The sequence below is a fragment of the Lagopus muta genome, chromosome 4, assembly GCF_023343835.1.
Source record: "Lagopus muta isolate bLagMut1 chromosome 4, bLagMut1 primary, whole genome shotgun sequence".
NCBI classification, from domain to species: Eukaryota; Metazoa; Chordata; class Aves; order Galliformes; family Phasianidae; genus Lagopus; species Lagopus muta.
In genome coordinates this window covers 21,551,177-21,571,844 of record NC_064436.1, presented here as the reverse complement: position 1 = coordinate 21,571,844, position 20,668 = coordinate 21,551,177, and the positions used below count along the sequence as shown (strand labels likewise).

Below are 20,668 nucleotides of genomic sequence, written 5' to 3'. Positions count from 1 at the left end.
CTTATAAATCTCTTCAGTCTTGATAATTAAATTTACAGCTGTGATTTGCTAAATGTTGTTATGACAGACTGGTGATGTAGTATCTGTAGGAAAGCAATTTTGAATAAAATCGGGCAGTCGGATACTTTTAAAAATGTGATTGGTTAAAACAAAAACTGAATCTCTTAAATAAAACAACTGTGAGAGCAAGTTAACTAAAGGTTTGTGATCCCATTTAAGTGTTTGCCAATGTCTGGACTGTGGGTAGCAGTATTCTAGAAGCATCATAATGTTTTTATGTAACCTATATACATGAGAGACCACTTGAGAATCATGTATGTTTGCACACTTTATATCCCATGAACATATCCCTGGCTTAATCCTTCTCATCTCATGGACAGATCAGATCTTTTCCTCTTCGTGTTCTTGAAGTTTGCTGTAGACCACTGTTTCTTTGTAGCACATTCATGATTCTGCATCTGTTTTCCTTCTTAGCCTTGCACATTTCTTTTCCTATCTTTTCTTTGAAACCAAACTGAATTCCTAGCTTCATACACATGCCTTTGATGCTGGGTATCTCTTTGAAGCTCATCCAAACCTGCTCCAGTTTCTTTGAAGGAATGAGGGAAACTAATGTTGTCTCGACCCTTCCTCTTAACTCTGTCGTGCCATCTTTGGAACAGAACATGAAGAAAAGCTGGCATCTGAACCACTTCAAAAGGTGCAAAAAACCTCCTCACTTAAGTTACTGGCATGTGGAAAGAAGAAATATGGCATCAGATATTAAACTTAGCTTTCTTTCCTACCACTACACCCCTGGAGTTCTTCTGTGACCACAAAATTCCTCAGAAGGAAAACCTCACTGGGAACAAATGATATTTCCCCCTCATGCATGTACAAATATTTATCATTTTTATGTAAGCATGCCTGATCTAAATAATCACCAATGCTGAGTCATAGAGTACCCTGGCATCCTCCCTGCAAAGTCCTTAGTTGCTCATGAGGATACTGCTTGTTCAGCCCTCAGCTGCTTTATAATTTGATCAAATCTGAAGTAGAAATGAAGTTGAGGAAATCATTCCCTATACTTTTCCCCAGTGCACTAATTATGCAACTTCTTGGAGAGCAGCAGACTGTCATTGCTGAGAACTCCATGCATCCCAGATCTCAAATGCAAGAAAGCTACAAGCCCTTCCTGGAACACAAAAGAAAATTTGGTTCCTCCTAAAGCTTTTTTTTTTGGAATCATCTGTTGTGGTTTAACCCAGGATGTGGCTAAGCACCATACAGTGGTTTGGTCACTCCCTCCATTCTCAGTGGGATGGGGGAGAGAATCAGAAGAAAAAAAAAAAAAAAAAAAAAAAAAGAAAGCAGAACTCGTGGGTTGAGATAAAACTCTTTACTAAGGTAGAGAAAATGAAAAGGATAATAGTTATGACTATATGTATATAAGTGATGCAAAAGTGATTACTCATCATGCTCTCACCTGTGCACAATTAGGTCCCCATGCAACAGAAGAGAGGGAGATAAACACTCACCTCCTTCAAAATTCTCCTTCTGCATGATGTCATATGGTATGGAATATCCCTTTGGCCACTTTAAGCCAGCTGTCCTGATTCTATGTCCTCCCAGCTCCTTGCACCCAAACTCAGTCTTTTACTAGTAGGAGCTGAGAAACCGGAATGGTCTTAGCTCTGTGCAACGCTGCTTAGCAACAGCTATAAACATTGGTGTGTTATCAACATTGTTTTTTTCCTAAAACCAAAACATATAATCATAGAAACATATAGTTATAGAAACTCTGATGAAAAACAATCCCATCCCAGATGAAACTAAGACATCATGTCACTTAGTAGTAGGTATTCTCTACTGCTTCTTTTTCCCTTCAGACTATTACCATAAAAAGAATATTCATGCTCTCCTGGAACCTGCACTGGTCACTTGGTAGAGCTGTATAGATGCCTATGAGACTATATCTGGAAGACTAAATAGACCATGCCAATAGAAAATACATGCATTTTCTTTCTTTGTTGTCTACAGTAAGCTTCCTGTACAGAAAGAAGTTGTGCCTATTTTTTAGGGTAGATAAAGACACTGAGGTTTAGCTAATGCAATTTTTCATATCATTAGAAATGGATTTTCTAATGTAATAAATAAAGATAACGATTTAAAATAAATTATTCTGGGACCTCACTCTACTAGACTTTAGGAAACATCTTGGTTTCTTTCCTGCTTTAAAGCAAACTTAGCTCTGAAGGTCACTGCTTTGGGGTGCAATTTATGCCTTTGACAACAGTGTGATCAATAGTGGTAGCAATTGCCTTCTAAAGACACTTTTGTTCCCAGGCAGGTGCACGATCACTGCAGCAAACTGTGGCTTTCATTAAAAAAATCATAAAAGTACACTGGTGAAGTCTGAAGTCTACCTTCTTCTCTCTTAAGGCAGCCACAATTGCATTCCATTTTCCAAGTGTTCTCCATTATTTCAGTTTGCATATAAATATGGCACCATTTATGGAAGCTTAATATATTTGATAATAGATTTTGCATACTGTACCCCACAGCTACAGAATTTAATTCTGTGGACATATCATTCTTTAGGTTTCTCTCTGAGACCCTTCTCACAATTTCCAATTTGATACAGATGCAATTGTGACTGTATTTACAGATCATAGATCAAAGTCCTTTAACAGATAAAAGGAGTTTTATGACAACTACTCTATCCATATTTTCAAAAACATAATTTGTACTGAATTGCTCTTTCAATCTTAAGAATCTACAAGCTTTAACTGAAGTTCACTATTCCCCTTGCTTCCACAAGGGAGGTTGGTTTGCAACTCTCACTCTGCAGGAGTTACCAGAGCTCAGTTTTCACATCAGAAATACCTGCAAATCATGCTAGGCTACTATTAGTTGGCCTATTGTCAGAAACGAACAATTCATGTCCTTTATCTTCGTATGTGACAACCTTTTGAATCTTTTGAATGGTCTCTTCTGCATTTATCTGTGAAAACAGTCTTTATGATCTCTCTCCTCTGCAACAAGTACAGCTGAGATTCAAGTTCTTACAGTTAATTCCTTTGCACTGTTTTCCATGAGGACAAGTGGTAGGATCCAACAGAAACTTTAACCAAAAGAGAATTTTGACTTTCATGTACTGAAGGAAGTTAACTTGCCTGTCATCTTTCATAAACTTCGCACTTCTTTGGAAACAAATCTCCAAAAATTAGATGTTGTAATGAGGACATGACCTTAAAATACAGTCTTTTTTCATCAGAAGCTGAAAGACCCAAGGAACTGGTAGTCCCCTCTCAAAGATGTCTGGTGTGTAAAAGAACACCATCAAAATCACTAAACCTTTTTTTCTTACAAAAGGTCCACTTGGATGCAATTCAAGCAGAAACAGTGGCTTTCCCATGAACTTTCTAGTATTTGACATTTGTTGTACAGCCACCTGGAGCTCCTTTCAAACTTTCACTAAATGTTATGCGCTTCCTGAGGTGTCTAGAAAAAATAGAGTCTTTGAGAAGTCCACCTCTCAGTCTTCACTTAACTAAAGGGTGTGAAGAACTCTTCCAGTTCATTGCAAGGAATACTACTTGGAATCATTACCATGTATCTTTACAGAGGAACAATCACTTCACAAGAAGATGAATTACTGCTGTGGAACTTTTAATCTTCAAGATGATTGTGTGCATATTCAGACTTCTCTCACTTGACTATTCATCTCAAAATCCTATCAGACTTCTTGGCTACACTATCTGAGAAACTGAGGATTAGAAATACAGTGTGCTTCTTTTTTTGCTTTGTTGGTAGCACGTGGGGGAACAGGGCATGGGAATTCTCTTTATGGAAATTGGTAAGATAGAATCCCTTAGGACTACAAATGATAATGTATTGTAAACAAATGTGAACTGATGTATAGATAATACCTCTTCAGAAAAGATTGCAGTGTTGCCTGTCTTTGTATCATATTGATTATTTCTCTTTATCAGTGCTATACAGTTGTTGCGAAAATCATGTATCTTCCTTCCTTAACAAAAAAAGGATAGTGCACTCTTATTTCACTTCCAATAAAAATATCTAAAAAGTTGTATTTGATCTATGTCCATAGAACAGACATAGCAGAATGCTCTCTGCCATCCATCCTTCCATGGTGTAGGTCAATTTACAGTCCCCAGAGTATTCAGAAAAACGTTTTGAAAAGGTGTAGTGTCTTCTCACATTAGATAGATGTTAACTACAGTCCAGAGGAGGGCCACGAGGATGATCAGAGAACTGGAGCACCTCCCCTCCAAAGAGAGGCTGAGGGAGCTGGGAGTGTTTAGTCTGGCAAAGAGAAAGCTCTGGGGAGACCTCGTGGCCTTCCAGTACCTAACGGGTGCTTATAGAAAGATGGAGAGTGACTTGGACAAATAGTAACAGGACAACAAATAGGACAATTAGATGGTGATATAGATATATATATATATATTTTTCACATGAAGTAAATCTAAATAGGACAATGAAATCTAGAAAACTGCTGATTTTTAAATCTGTAGTTACTGTATCTTTGCTTATCAAAATGAGTCAAATAGTGAATTCAGTGAAGTTGGAGGAGAAAATTTTGACAGCAGTAAACATATTTTATTTTCAGGAATTGTAATGATGTTTCAGTCATTAGTTCGAGATATGTTTCATAAATGTCTGCCAAAGGTGAAATCACTCATGATTATTAGTATGGGTTCAAATTTTAGTTTTATAAGATAAAGATTTAAAAAGATCTTGATATTTATTTGTGCACTCTAATTATATTTGGATTCCCACTTAATTGAAATCTTGATCTTTGCATTTAATTGTAACGATTATTTCTTTTTCCACCTTCTTTTCCTTTTCTCTTTTCTTTTTTTTTTTGATGATTTCTTCAAGTGTGTGCATGGTTGCTTTTTGTTTTGCTTTCTAATTATAACAAGTGTGGAAAATTTAATTTTTTTTTATTATGTTGTCTTTCTGACATATACAAAAAAAAAATTATTTACAGACTCGCCTTTGAATTCCATAAGTGATGACCTTGTTTAATATATTCACTGCTAAATATCCCTCTAAATTTTTATTTGTTTCTTACTTCAGCTTAGTCAAGAGTAACACCTCTGTCAGAGTCAGAAGTCATCCATGCATTATCACAAATATGAGAAAGTGCTAAAAAAATTTCCTCATCATGTTACTGCTTTCATTCAAAGATGGAGAAATGTTCTTTCTTCTGGTTTACATGCAAAGAGCAAAAATCCCTTTAATATTTAAACTTTTGACATTACTGTGCTTTCACTGGGAAAATATGTAAAGCTTTCTGCATATATCTATTCCTTTTTGTTGGTGATCATAAATAGCTTTTGTATGATTTGACAGCTAGAATATTCCCTTCTGAATTAAGTTCAGGCCATTTGTTGGGTAGCAAGGGGAAACTCATATGACAGATGCCTATGCTGGCAAGCCTAGAAAAGTTCTAACAGCTCAGTAGTTACACTTCAGGAATTACTCCTCTGATAACAAAAGCCTATTTCCATTCCTAGATAATTAAACAACTACTAGTCTAGTTCTAAAGTTTTTTAAACAAGGTGTGATATAAAAGCTATAGAAAAATACTTCTAATTCCATACACGTATTTAAAACTTTCCTTAGATATATGCATTTGAAAAAATAATTATGTAATTTCATGACCATTTCTTCAAAAATAAAATACTACAAAACATAAGATGTACTTTATGACTACTTACTAATGCAAATATTACACATTTCTGTTAATGTCTGTGCCTTCAAAAATGTATTTCCAATAAAATATGAAGCCCTCATCTCAAACAAACTCTAATAATGTTTCTCTTGAAATGCCTGCAAAAATGAATATTTATATCAAATAACAAGGTATATTTAATAGAATACAATTTTGTTTGTGGTCGTTAGTGGCTTTTAAGCATTTGACAGAGTTGTCCACCAACAAAATTCAAATTCTGTTTCTCAGTTAAAATGAAAATACAAACATTTAAAAAGAAATTTGAAAGAAAAAATCAAATGCTTGCACCAAATCTTGCGTGCTTTTTTTCTCATGAATAGAAAATAATTTATGTAATGCTCATCTTTCCTACTGTCATACAATTGGATAACAAAACTAATAAATGGCCTTCTCTTTTTGGACTTGGAATTACCAATGTGTCAACCAAAACAACATTCCTGTAGCTATGGCTGCAGCACTCCCTGATTCTATTATTATCATGCTGGAGGCTAGACTGTGATTTGATACTACGAGTACCTGATAAAGGTACAGGCAGTGGGAATGGCTAGGTGCCTAAGCATCTAAAACTTTAAAAAAGAGATGAGTGTGTCCTGAGTTATGTAAGTAGTTTTGGGAAATAACAGGCTGCCTGTGAGACACAAAGAGTAACCTTCAGCAAGGGAAGGAACAAAGCCATAAGCAGATGAGGGTTGCCCATGTTAAATCACAACAAAACTGTCCGACTCCATTCTTATTTAGATACTTCAAGTAGATGGCTGGGTAGCTACAAAAAAGTCAGCGCAATTATTTGCCTAGATATGGTGTTTGACCTCTAATTTTAGATTTTAATGCTGACTATAGTTTGTCAAGACATTGAATAGTACAGAATTTTCAAGACAGTGGGAGATCTTTAGTGTATGGAGTTTTATCTACTTAGCTTTCAGCTGATTCTTCAGTTCCCATCTTTTCTGCTATGGTAGGGATCCTGAAGACCAAAAAGTTTAATAACAATCCTTAAAATTTTGAGTAGAAATGCATTTACCTTTTATAAGATAAAACGATATATAAAACATACAGATTTAATTTTTGAATACTAAGCACTGAAGTAACGGACATGTCATAGTATTCTGTTATGCCGCAGTGATATTTATCCATACTTGACCAAAGGATCTGCATCATTGCTTTAAGCCAGAACACCAGGTACTGCTAATAGCACATGACATGTATCGTATTGCACTCAATTCACCTATATGTAAGAACTCATCTGTTCTGTGCTCAGTTTCTGACAGTATTCATATTGTGCAAATGAAAAAGGTGCTGTATAATTTTTATTTTTTTTTTTCTACAATGAATTAATGATATATTCCTTAGCAGCATGAAATCTCTATCCCTAAGATTTTGGTGACTAAGCAGATTGCACCAGCCCATCCCTCATCTTTCACACTAGATCTTCTTTGAGGCACACAAAAAACAGAATAAAGGAGAGTTCATCTTCACCATTCCATACATCCAAAATGATATCAGACTATTCTTCCATCTTAAATTTCCCCTATTGTTCTACAATACCCTATTCCTTTATTTCAAGCAGTATCTCGATTATGACAGGATGATGTTGGAATTATTTTTTTCAGTAGCTTCTGATACATGTTAAGTCATCCAGCATGTTGGTTCCTTTATTCCCTCTCACTATCCCATTTCTGCACCACTTTCTTCCATTTCTTTTCATTCCCTTTACCAGAAGTTCTTTGTGGACATTTATGGAAGCAAAAACACATCAATTCTTATCAGTACACTTGATGGGCTATTTCAACTATTTCTGATCTCATCAACTATTAATGAGTTCAAAAGATCTGAAGAGTTTTACCATTGCCAGAATTACAGAGCATTTGTGTATACACAGTCAAAACCCATGCCAAAGGCTGAGTGGTGTAGGTACCCTCTAAAAGAGTAAATGAGAAATAAAAGTTCTTTGTATAGTTCTTCTGTTGCTATTTTGATTAGTGATATATCCATCAAAGAAAATACAGTAGAGATTTTGCTGTTCTGCTTTCAGACAAACATTCAGATAAAAGGCAACATGGGATCATTTTAAGACAGTCAAGTTGAAATCAAAGAGAATTTTCAACATATTGGCAATCCCTATGTCTGAGTAAAACCTAAAGCTCTGGTCTGAAGCAATCTGGAAAATGAAGTGTTTGAGACTTCACAAGAAATTGAAACTAAATGTTTCATGTTATTTGAATAGAAAAGAAGGTTTCTCTATCTTGGTAAATCAATTAGTAATTGGAGGGAAACTGTCAGGTGAGGGCTTGAACTGGTGATTAAGCACCTGGTGAAAGGGTGTGACTGACCCAGGGAGTACAGGGAGCAAATTATTTGCACCTGTGCTCCACCAGAAGGGGTGGACCCAGGATGGCTCCATCCTGGGCTCATATAAGGGCTAGCCACTGAAAAGAGAGCATCTTTGGGTTGCTTTAAAGGTAGAGGTTCTCTTTACTAGTGGGGTGAGTTAGGCTCTTTCTGTAAATAATGATTGGTCTGCTGTGACTGTTTTGCCTGGTGTTGCGAAGAACCTGTCAGGAGTGTTTTTGCTTCTTTGTGAACAAAGCAGTAACACTGTTTTCCCCACAAAATCACATGTGAACAGTGCTGTGGGGGGTGTGTGTGTGTGTGTGTGTTTTTTTTTTTAAAGTTTTTTTTAAGGGAGAGAAAATAGTGGTTTTACTACATTAGCAATAGTTGCAGTTGAATAATCATGCTTAACTTCACACAGTTTGACTTAATTTTTTATTCCCTACAGCGGAGTGAAGTAGTGAAAGGTTTGCCTTGGTCCTCCAGATTAGAAACTTTGCCATCAGGTGAGTAATACTGATGTAACTAGTAGCACGTTGGAGGGTGAAGCGTGTTTGTAGATTTCACTAACATAATTAGTTGTGAATTAATGGAATGATGGTTTTAAAGACTTTGCTTACTGCTGTGGTAAAAAAGTGGTATGCCAGAGTTTGGCTTCTAATAGCAGAAATCACATGTATGTGTCTGGTTCTTTTTTCTGGTTAGATTTAATCTTGGCACAACCATGAACTTTGTGTTGCCTTTGTGTTGTAACAAGTGTCATCTTCTAGTTCTTAGTCATGGCATTTTTAAGTGTATACTTGTACCTAAATCTATTAAACATTCCTTTGTATTTCTCAAGATGCTTTTTTTATTTATGGTAATTCAGTGTAAATTTTAAAGACAACACAAAGAGGTGTGTTTTATATGGGATATGGGTGTTATTTCAGTCTTCATTGAAAATAGAGACTGTTACCCCTGTTAATGAATGCTGTATATAACTGATCTCAGTATCTAGTCAAAACCCCCTAAGCATTGTAGCCAGTGGATATATTTGTAAAAACACATGTTGTAAGGTTAATTTTTTATATGCCAGCATTTTGTATACTACCTTTTAAAAATCAAAACCAGTTATCCTTCGGTATTTGTCAAGCCCAGGTTTTCTCTAGAAAGGCTGTACAAATTTCAATAGCTCAGCTTGAGTCTGAGGAAAAAAAGAAAAATCTAGTAACCAATAGGAAATCCAGGTTAGATCAAATGGAACAAAATATCTGCTGGACTTCACTTTGATTTCAGTATTCATTCAGAGTAAGAAGGTGAAGTAATTGCCTCATTGAGGACACATGTGAAGCCCCAATATATTCAAGTGCTAGGAACTTGCTTCAGGTGAGTAATTAAACTGTCAAATTCCTGAATTGAGGAATAAATGCTGTAAAGAAAGTATTTCTTCATGAAGTTTAGTATTCATGCTTATGTATAGAAACCAGATGCCTACTTTGTTTGCTATTCTACAAGTTTCAGCTTCCTCTTCAGGCAGTGAGGGGGCTTAACACAGCAGCATCAATCTTTGTGTGTTTGTGTGCAGCTTTGTATACTGCAGGGACTGATTTACTCTCATACCTCTGAAGTGAGGGGAATTCTCTCTGTGTTCACAGCATGTGTGCAAGGCAACAGTTGTGATCTGGAGGTTGTGTAGTTCTAGATAGTGAGGTATACATCTTCAGGAGGAGTAGTTCTGTCAAGGACTAAGATTCTCTTTCAATGTTTCTGTAAGAGAAATCCCAGATATGTCAAATGCAATGGGATCTTGCTACAAGGAGAAGTATGCCTCATGCAAACTCAGAGGTAATATAGATCCCTGGATTTCTGTAGAGCAGCATACTTAAGAACCTTCTATATTTTAGAGGTTTTTGAACTGCAGGAAGTAAACAGCAAAAATATTGTTTCACTTTTCCATAATGTTCACTAGTTTTGACCTGGTTATGAGCATCTGTGCTTTCATCCCCTGACTTTAATTTTACTTGGCAAGTTAGGATGTTAATATCTGTTGATTAACAGTTCATCCTCTCATCAAAACTGCAAAGCTCCCAGTTGATTTGTTAGTGCATCTCTAAAGCTGTGCCATATATAATTACTGCACCTGTTAGAGCATTGTGGGGCTTGGCAAGGCCTTTGGATTTAGATCACTATAAAAATCAATGCATTATATTCTGTTTTTGTTTAGCTGATAGCCTTGATGGTCTTTTGTGTTTCGTCTGCATCCCAGTTGTCATATACTGGTATCAATTTTCTGAGAGGTCCAAGTGAATAATTATGGGGATGAGAGGTCTGTCATTATTGGTTAATAGATCTTTAAAGTAATGCTATTATTATACCCTTTTATGTTGAAGATATATTTCATTTATTAATGCAGACTAATTAATCTAGTTAATACACTTTTGTGAGTTTTATTATATTATAGAAATATTTCTTTTTACATGTTGTGTGTGCAAGATTTCTATTTTCAATTGTGGAAATGTGGTTATAAAAATGCTATTGTACTGCCTCAAATTCTGTAGGAACATTTTTGAAGTGAATTCAGATTAACCATTGTAGAACAAAACCATTATTTGAATTAGTAAATGAGACATTGGATAGGATATGTAGGAGGGGATAAGTGAAGACTCCCCAAAAGACTTTAATTGCAATTTTAATTAATGGCTAACTAGGCTATTAAAGTTCCCACCATGTTAGCCGTGATATCTTTCACTAGCTCCATTCAGAAGAACCTAGAATGGGGAATGGGGGGAGATCCCTGGGAGGCAGAAACTAAAATTTTACTTCCTGGCTACATGTAGTGCAGGTGACATTCCTCCATTTCTACTTGTGGAATTTTTCCATCTGTGCTCCAGCACATTATAGAATCATAGACTTTCCTGAGTTGAAAAGAACCACAATGATGATCTAGTTTCCTGCCTGCTTTGTGCAGGGTCGCCAGTCACTAGGCCAGGTTGCACAGAGCCACATCCAGCCTGGCCTTGAATGCCTCCAGGGATGGGGCATCCACAACCTCCTTGGGCAACCTTTGTAGATGGGACATAAAGGTATGAGCCACCCTTGCTCTCTTCTCTAGAAGCATTGCGTGCTAGAGTCCAGAGTTTCTTGCTCCAATTGAGAGAAGAGTGGGAACAAGTTTCTACTAGCCTACAAATGCTGTTTCAAAAACTTAAGCAATTTTTTTAAAAGCCAGAAGTTATTCTAAATGGTTATTGCTGCAATCCCTATTTACTGTTCTTGCTGTTGCTCAAGCAGTGAGGTGCGCATCATTGAATTTTAGAAGTGTGAGATTGAAAATTTTTGGCTCTCCAGTGTTTTCTAACAAATATACCACAATAGAAGTGATACGATAATGCTGAGGTTCACAGGAGGTGCATGATGTACTGAAGCAGCTTTCATTTCAAAAATACAGATTTAAGGGTGTAAGGCTTCATGTTTTTTTGGGGGGTGGATTTTTAAGTCCTTTTTTCCACTGTTGAAACTGCAGGCAGTAGGATGACTTAGGCAGCCAAGCATATCAAAACATGGTGCATGGAGTGACTTCTACTATTCTTGCTATTTAAAGACCTGTTTTTACATGCTATTAGCTACTAGTGATCCCCAAGGAAAAATACAATTAAAACTTAATCATACCAAAAGCTGAGGTTCTTCTGATTCAGCGATCTTTTAATCTTTGATATTTAGTAGTTTACTTGTAAATGTCTTAGTACTAAGATTGCAAAATGTATAAATTAGCTTCTGTTTGCAGTAACACTGCTACTCCAAACTCACATAGCACATTTTGCACTGATTGTGCATCATCTTGTCTTGTCTGAACATGTAAGACTTGCAGGAGTTCTCATTGGCAGAATTACTTGAGGCAGAACTATGGTGCCCTTCAAAAATCTGAATGTATGACCTCCCTGTACAATCTCCCATTCTCCTCAAAATACTTGTACAGTAAAGTGTGAGAAATATGAGCATCTTTTAAAGTGTCTTTGCATTCAGATGTACAGGTAACAGCTTTTGTTATCCTTTTTTAAAGCTTGAAAACTAAAGAAAAGTAATTTAAGACAGATCTTTCTAAAATAATTAGATTTCAGAACAGATGAAATGTTTATGTTTGAGGAGATTAGTTTTTTTCTTTCTAGTCAAATAGTGAGGAAAAGATCATAACTTAAGCAGTGCAATGTTAATACTTCCATTAATCATTCCTTTTTGCTCAAAGCTTTTGTGGAAAGATGCCTTGTGTTTCTTCTGTGATGTGACTGAACTGCAGAATGCCTGTAAACAAACAAGAACTTCTCAAGATCTCTGATTATAGCATTTTGGTCACAGGACATGGCTCTCCGTTCCCTGTGTAAGCTTTTTCTAGCCAACCTTGGAAGAAAACCTGGGGCAAACCCTACTCCTGCTATTGCTTTGATCTTGCAGTAGAATAAAAAGACATACTAGTATTATTCATTTAAAAAAGAAATATTTCAGTTCTCTTAGATGCTGTCCCAAATTCTGTTGCCTCTTGTGTTATCAGAAATAAGATTATAGCAGTCACAATATTCTAATCTGAATGTTTGAAGAAATTATCACAGAATAAGTTAATTATCTAATTGTTGCTTATGACTGCTTACATTAAGAAAATGTTAACAAATCTAGGAATTTCACTTACTGTAAAAAAAAAAAAAAATTGTCATTTCAAACAAAGGAAAACCTTTTTACGGTTATGTACAGTTTTTTCCTAATAGGGATATGAGGCCTCATTTTAATTTATTGGTGTCATTTCTGTAAATTTTGAGTGTATTGTTTTCACTCAACTCAGGTTTCCATGTTTGATATCAATAATGAGCAAGCAAATAGCCTTCTTCAGAATCAAAACATCTTCATTAAAGTCACTTTAAGGCATAACTCCATTCATTGTCCAAGGTAGAGAAGGTCTATCTGTTCAGAAAATCAGAATTCCAGGATTAGATTTGGACTTTCTTTGTCAGGAGAGCCATGAGTTTTTTAAAAACTGGAATTTACTGTGCTTTTCAAGGCAGTTAGGAGGGAAAAAGAGCAGTTCAAAGGAGGAAAAAAAAAAAGCTTTATTGCGATTTTTCGTAGTGAGAGTTTAGAATAGCGTCTTTACTACCACACTGTAGGAAGAAATACAATTAAAAGACTCAGAGAGAGTCTTTTACCTTTAGTAATTTTAATCAGTGATACATTTCCATAAACACATTTTTTCTGTAAACAATTTGCAAGGGAATGTATTTCATGCTGCTTTAACATGCTGAGACGAACTTTATTCAGATACATTCAGGTCTTTTAAAGCAACTGAAATAGGACCCATTCTGTGCTTGCTGGAGGGTGCCATGTCACAAAGATTATAAAACTATAAAGACTGCATTCTCCCTATGACTGGCCTTGAGACATCTAAAATTACTTATTATTAGGCAGTTTGCAAATAACCCTTTAAAATCTTTCATCTCATTAAAGCTGTAGATAGTTGGTTACCAAACAAGCTGTAGTTAGAGTTTAATTTAAATGATCCTCTCTTTTTTTTTCCAGTGGTATGACAACATTATTTTTGTAACTGTTTTAAGTTCAGTTTGAAATAGCTTCACCACTCTGCACGGTCTAGAGTTTAACTGCAGGTATATGATCACAGATCATCACGTCAGGTTTTTGTAGCAGACATGAAACCTTGTTCTTCACTAATCGGTAGGCTCATACTCCCCAGCTAAATGAAAACTAAATGATGTTCTTATGTACAGGAAACCCTTCTGTCAAGGTTGATCTCATTTCCATCAGTGATATTTATAGCTATTCATCAAGGTATTTTGTAACAGAATTTCACTGAAAAGCAGTTTGATGCTAAGAAATTCTGTGATGTGAAATGTTGACTTTAAAAAAAAAAAATAAAAAATCAAGGAATCATGTTCTTTCATTAAAAGTATGCTCATGTAAAAAAAATTCAGCTTTTGTTAAGGTAAAAAGGGTTTTTTGTAGCATTTAAACAGTCACCTTTATACCTGAGATATTGGATCTGTGGTGGCATTCATGTAGATGGGGATGAATGCAAGGCATTCCAAAGAAAGGCTCTCTTCTAGATTTTAGGTCACTTGTCCCTTCCTCTTGACCTATTTACAACCTTGTTTAGTGAAGTTTAGTAAACGCTATATTGGGCTTCCTTGGCTTCCTGTGATCCCTTATTTTCTTATATAAATAATATAAACTTATTTTCTTGCCTGAAACCAATGTTTTCTGAAATTCGGACTTTTTTTTTTTTTAATGCAGCTTCATTTAGCTAGTGAGGCTAAATGCATGTCTTCCTGTTGTTTTGCTTTCCATTAAACCAACTACAGGCACTGTGTTTTCTGTCTCGCCCTGGTTTATGCTGTGAAAGGTGTGTAGATAAATGAGCGGACTTCCTACCTTTTTCATCAAATCCATCACTCTCAAAACTTCTCCTTGCCATACGTGTTATTGCACACCTGTCTGCAGTCCCACACATACAAATACATATGTTCTCAGATGGGATATTCTTAAGAATCTATTGTTTTGTATGAGGCAATATAGCAAGTGGGTCAGGAAAAGATTTTTTTAAGTTAAGAAGGAGAAACAAAAGAGGCACTTCTAAGCTAATTATTATTTTCAATTTTTTTCTGCAACTGTCTGTAAAAATGTATTAAAAAAAAAAAAAGTTACTCCATAGTTGGTTTAAATATTCTGTGAGTCATTGTAACAAAACTTCTCTGTCCTGGGTTGTCCTATGCGCTGTTCTGCTAGGATACATATGCCATATATATGTATATTTAAAATGCTTTTTTATTAAAACACTTTAGTTGTATTTTCTATTCAGACTGAGTTTCTGCCTTGCATTTTATCTGTCTGGAGCTAGGTGGGAAGGGAGTGCATTTATATTAGCATGATAACATTATACGTGTACTTTGTAAAACAACACAGAAATAAATCATAGAACTAGATTTACAACTGAGGAAAACTGAAGAAATCATAGTGTCATACAGTTGCAGTTCCCTATTAATGTAGACAAAAAGCAAGGGCAGCAGTTTGAATTATTTCTGTTAATTGATTTTGGTCTATGGCTGTGTTTCTTCAACAGTAGAGAAGATTTGGTAGGTAGCAGCAGTCAGCCAGGAAACAACTTGGAAATCTATTTTTATGTGACTTTTAACTGAATTGGCAACTTGGTCATTGTCATGGAACTGAGTAGGATCCACTAGGGTACAAGCGACTTCACTTCAAAACAACCTGATTGGAATGATTTCTTTTGTCACACTACTAGATGTGACCTTATGTCCCAGCGGATTGTTATGTTCTGTGTGACTGACTTCCTCTTTCTCCCTTTGTGCACGTGTGCATAGTTAGGGATTCTGTCTATTAGACCAACCAAGTAAACATTGTTTGCCTTTTGGGAACAGAAATATGACAGTGGCAGAGGACTGCAGATGCTCCCTGTCACTTTTGGGTTTTTTTGGTTTACTCTAAAGATTATTTCATTTGATGGAAGAAAAGTTTTTTTTTTTTTTTTTTTTTTTTCCCATACAATGAGGTATAATAAGGCAATAGTTCTAAAACTTGCTTTGGCAGAATTTATTTTAATTAGAATCAAAGTTATCAAGTTCAATTTTAAAAAAAGTAAAATGGTCTTTGCTTCTTGGAACTTTCTGAACCTGTGGAATTTTGTGCTTTCACATTCAGTCAAGTTAAATCCTCGCAGTAGAATTTGTCAGTTTTATCCTGTGTGTGAATACACTTCTTTAGTTCTGATTGTCATGCTATGAGTTTTCCTTTAACCACAGGGATTTGGGTATGTAATTTCTGTCAAGGTTTTTTTCCAGCTGTTGTAATTTGCTGCAAAGTTCTTCTGGTTGGCATCATTTTGATCATAACTCTAACAGAGCTCATGCAGCTGTTCTCTCTACTTGTAAATGCCACAGTAGTGAATTTTGGGTTCAAAAATTGTGTAACTTTCACTATTCTGTAGTCTGGTAGTGGGAAGCACATACACAAAATAATTCCTGAGTGTACTTAACTGAAGGTAAGGAAAGATGTTTATTGCTAACCTAGACTATCCTGTTAACTCAAGCTTAAATCTTGTTTGTTGTAACCATGTATGGATACATGACAGTAATTTTGTAGAAGTGAATGTTATTTTACACAATTTCATCCTTCTCCTTAGGATCTGCTAATCAAAATTTATTTTGATTATTTAAATTTCTTTTCTTCCTTATACTCCTCTCTGTAGAGGCTCAAGAATGTGTGATCTTCATACTAGATTCACAACAAATCTTATTCTGTAAGAACTTCCAGAAGTGTTATCTGTCTGGGTTTTTTTTTTTTTTTGTGGACAAAGTTCTTATTCAATACATTTGCCTTAAATAAAACACTTCCACTTGTTTGGCTCCTAGCTCATGCTTATGTCAATTATAAGCTTATGAACAACTTTCATACTGTCAGAGTTCTAAATTTTGGGGGCTATTTTCTTTGTGTTTTTATGTAGTTGAAGATTAGCATATAAGATTTCCAATAGTCTGAGGAGGAGACTGTAATAAAGGTCTTAAATGGCAAAGATTTTTTTTGCAGAATTTTTGCACAATAGGGGGAAGATAAATGCAGTTTTCTATATTATGCATCGACAGTGTGGATTTCCATCTTTCTAACCTTGTCATATCTGTTGGGAAATTGATGTCTCATACAATAGTATGAAAAAAAAAAGACAAACAGAATAATTATCAAAAGTAAGTTAAAAGGTGCCAGAATTGAGACAGTATAGAATAGACTGCTGATACTTCCTGTGCTACTTGAAAGTAATACATGGTTCAAGGCATTAGGAAAAAACTAGGATTACTTTTTTGAGCTTTTAAAGAAAATAAAGCAGCAACAATGAAGTTGTCTTTAAAGTATACAGCTAAGGAGAAAAATTAAGAACAAATATAAAGATATCTAAACATTTTCAACCAAAATTCTGAACAGGCTATTCCAGATGCTTGATGAGCTCTTTCCCCAACATGATGTAATCAGAAAAGACATACTGGTATTTACCAATACCAGCTCAATTAGAATGTAAAAAAGAATGAGTGCCTCATTAGGATTTGGGTATTTGAATAATTAGTCTAACTGACTTATAGTGTAATAAAGAATAAAACAGTGGTAAATTGTCTGAGCAGAATGCATTGTTAACACTAAATGTGTCGGAATAGGCTTATTTTTCCCCTTGATATTGAAGCAGTTCAGCAGAAATTAAAAACTCTTATTTTTCATAAGGCTGGGGGTAGTTTTTATCAATAGACTGGTTAATTTGTGAGGGATATATTGATCATACTGCTTCAGGATATAAAATAATTGCCATTACAGTTGGAGGAGGATGTCTGTCCCTCTTGTGGTACAGCAGTTTATGTACACTGTGGGCTTTTCTGTCTTAGGAAGTACTAGTTACAGGTCACTGCCTGAAGCAAGGTGACAAATGGGGGTTATCATATATTAAATAATCTGCACTATCTAGTGTGAAAGTATTGTTCAAGGCGAGGAAAGCTCACAGTAATCTATTCATCAGTTTTTGTACTGATACCATTTGAGTTCTTTAACCTTGTTAGGTTTTTTGGTTTGCACTAAGAGGAATAGGGCAAAATAACAATTGCTCATAAAAACAAGGATATATGTGATAGATTTACATTTAGAAATCTGGACAATTTTGGCTTCTCAACACTTTTACTCAGAACTCCTACACAGTGGGACTAAAACAAAGCAAACAAGCACATAGTAAGAAGGCTATAAAGAAAGCACATTATCCTCTGCTATCCAAAGGATTCCCTTTTCCTTCTCTTTCTGTCCAAGAAGTAAATATTTCCACTTTGATTTTGTTTCTCAGAATTTGGTCTTGCATTGTAACTGCATCAAAATTCCCCACAGCTGAGCAGGTTTATTCCCATTTTCTAGCTTGAGTTTTGTGACACTTCCTAGTTCTTGTAGTTACTGGTAGAAAGATGATCTAGTACAAACCATGGCAATTTATAGTATATGAAACTTTTAAATTTGGTTTTAGGTAATTTGATATTTCATGAAGAGTTTGTCTTCAGAATTTGAATTAGAAATGTCTCTATTATCAGTTGTTCGTTTTTTTTAAGTTATCAGTTTAAAGTATATTTGAGTAGTTATATCAAGTGAAAATTGAAAATTAGTTATGTCCTAAGTGTCTTCTTCAGTTTCGAAATTGTTACCATCAGTGTTTTGTTTTTTTAAGCTGCAGAAGAGTCATATGTACAAATAGTAATTTCATATTCTGAAAGGCAAAGTGGGCTGAAATGTTGTAAGCATAATTCTAGTGCTTGAAAATTAATTCTAAAATTAATACAGATGAAAAGAATATAGCTATAATTTCTTCAGCATGATCAGTTTACACAAGATATCATAATAAACCTTATTTTTTTTTAGTATTTGGTTAGTGTCATGACTACAAAAAGTGCTACAGAAACAATTTCTGCATCTGTTCAAATGACTTTGAAAGTAATTCTTATTGCCTTATGTAACACCTAGTCACAACATATTATTAAACAGCACTGTTCCTACCACTTAACTTCTCTTCCTCGGGAGCTTATTTCTCAGTACTGAATTTTGTTGAGTAACATCAAAATGAAGAGTGGAATTATGATTTTGATTGAATTTGATAAGAAAATCTGGTTGAACTTTATAATGTCCTTATAGCAAGGTGTAGCAGTTGTTGAATAACATTAAGTCTATCTCACCAGTCCTTCAATATTTGCACTCGCACTCTAATGCCATTATTATGTATTTGAACATAGGAAAGAAACTGCTGAATTCCAGTGCTTTTGTTTATACTACCTATAAAGAATACCTGGTTATAGAAACCTTCATTACATTTCATCAATTAGACATAGAAGAGTTATCATAAAAGAACAGTTATTGATTAGCCTGGTGATTCTGTACATAGGCTGTCAGCGTTGTTTACTCGGGTTAGCACAGGTTTAGTTGTTTGGGTGTATTTTAGAGTTCAGTACTTACTGTGGTAATGAGAAGGAGCTGCTGATTATAGTCTGTAGAGAGATCCCTTATGGAGCATCTAGTTTGTTCCCTTTTGCTATCGCAGACTTACAGTACTTATCAATACCATTGTGTTATTCTTGCTTCAGACTAATTAGTGGATGGAACACAGTTGAAAAGTAATGCTGTGCTTCTGAACAGAAGTAGTTTTCTCCTGCTAAAAACGGGGATTGTTTTCTATATTTCTACTGTTCTTGTGTCCCTGCTATCTATACTTTTCTGGATCAATTGTGCATGGTATCTAATGTGCTATTTCATATTGTTTTTCTTATGCCTGCTGGTTCATAACTCTTAATAGCCATTCAGTCGAAACATAAGCTTACTAGTTACTGTAAATGTGTTTTCTCTCAGAAAGCATTATCTATGCGGTTCTTTTGTGTAAGAACTGATGAATCCACTCTGCACAGTATTATTTTAAAAATAATCAGAATCTGCTGTGGTCTGGGTTTTTCGAAGCATGCTGGCTGCCTTTATTTTTAATAGCTTTAGCAAATTTTGTTTCTTGTCAGAGAGATGGTTTTAAAAACAAGAATCGAGGAGCCATGGGTTATTTGACCAAGCAGCCAAATATACACGTGCTCCTTTAGAAGGCTGTTCATCTAAACATTTCATTGTTGTTAATTAAACTAATGTTGAGCAGTTGTTGAGGAACGTATTGGGCTGACCTTAGAAACATCAATACCACTAGGTAAGAATTCTGTATTTTGTTTTGCAGTTAGCGGCAGAGGTTAAAAAAATGACTCGAATGATATTTTTTCCATCCCTTATAAAAACAAATAATGCAGATACTGTGACTGTAAGTGGATCTGAAACAAAGTTACATTTGTTGCTTTCTAATTGTGAACATACAGCATGAACAGAAGTTAACTTTGTACTGAATTTACCCTAAAAGTCTGAAACGATAGCATATATGCATTGCAGATGTAGAATTAACAGTTGCAAACTGCAAACAGCAGTTGCAAACTGCAAACGTAGTGTTTCAAATGGATGATTGAAAATTCTTACTGAAAACTGATAAGAAAGAAGGCACAGTGAATCTAGTTGTGTGAGAATAAAATCTGGTAGACCTCTCTCATGTTCAGGGAGAAACTTGCTGGGTATGCTTTCCCAATTTGATGGTCAGTACTATAGTCTTAGAGCACACTTTCCGTCTCATTTTACAGATTTGGCAGCTAAGGGCATATAACTGCTCTTGCTTGGAATCCTTCCAGGTTACAATGAGTTTGAATTTGTTTTACTTATTTCCCTCTTTCCCTGCTAAAGCATGTTTGAATTTTATCATGAGGTGGTCTTAATGCCCTTTAGAGATTAAAAAATAAAAATAAAAAAAAATTGCCGAAATGATGTCACCTTCATGTAGCTATTGCACTTAACAGGTTAAATTCACTGAACTAACTCGATGCATACCTTTTAAGCATCCCCATCTACTGACCCACATATCTTACCTACCTCCACAACAGCAAAAAGGCCTGAAAAAGTATTTAATTGCTATTTATGCTTGAGGCTCATTATAACTGTAACTGAATATGATGGCCT

The 20,668-nt window shown here is 35.3% G+C and overlaps 1 protein-coding gene across 1 annotated transcript in view; it reads left to right on the top strand.

Annotated features, from left to right (window-relative positions):
* The window catches only part of TENM3 (teneurin transmembrane protein 3), a 1,260,835-nt gene that overhangs the window by 503,548 nt on the left and 736,619 nt on the right, over nt 1-20,668 (top strand). The window contains exon 8 of the mRNA XM_048943303.1: nt 8,526-8,583. The gene's annotated coding sequence lies outside the window, so the exon portion shown is untranslated. The remainder of the gene's footprint in view (nt 1-8,525; nt 8,584-20,668) is intronic.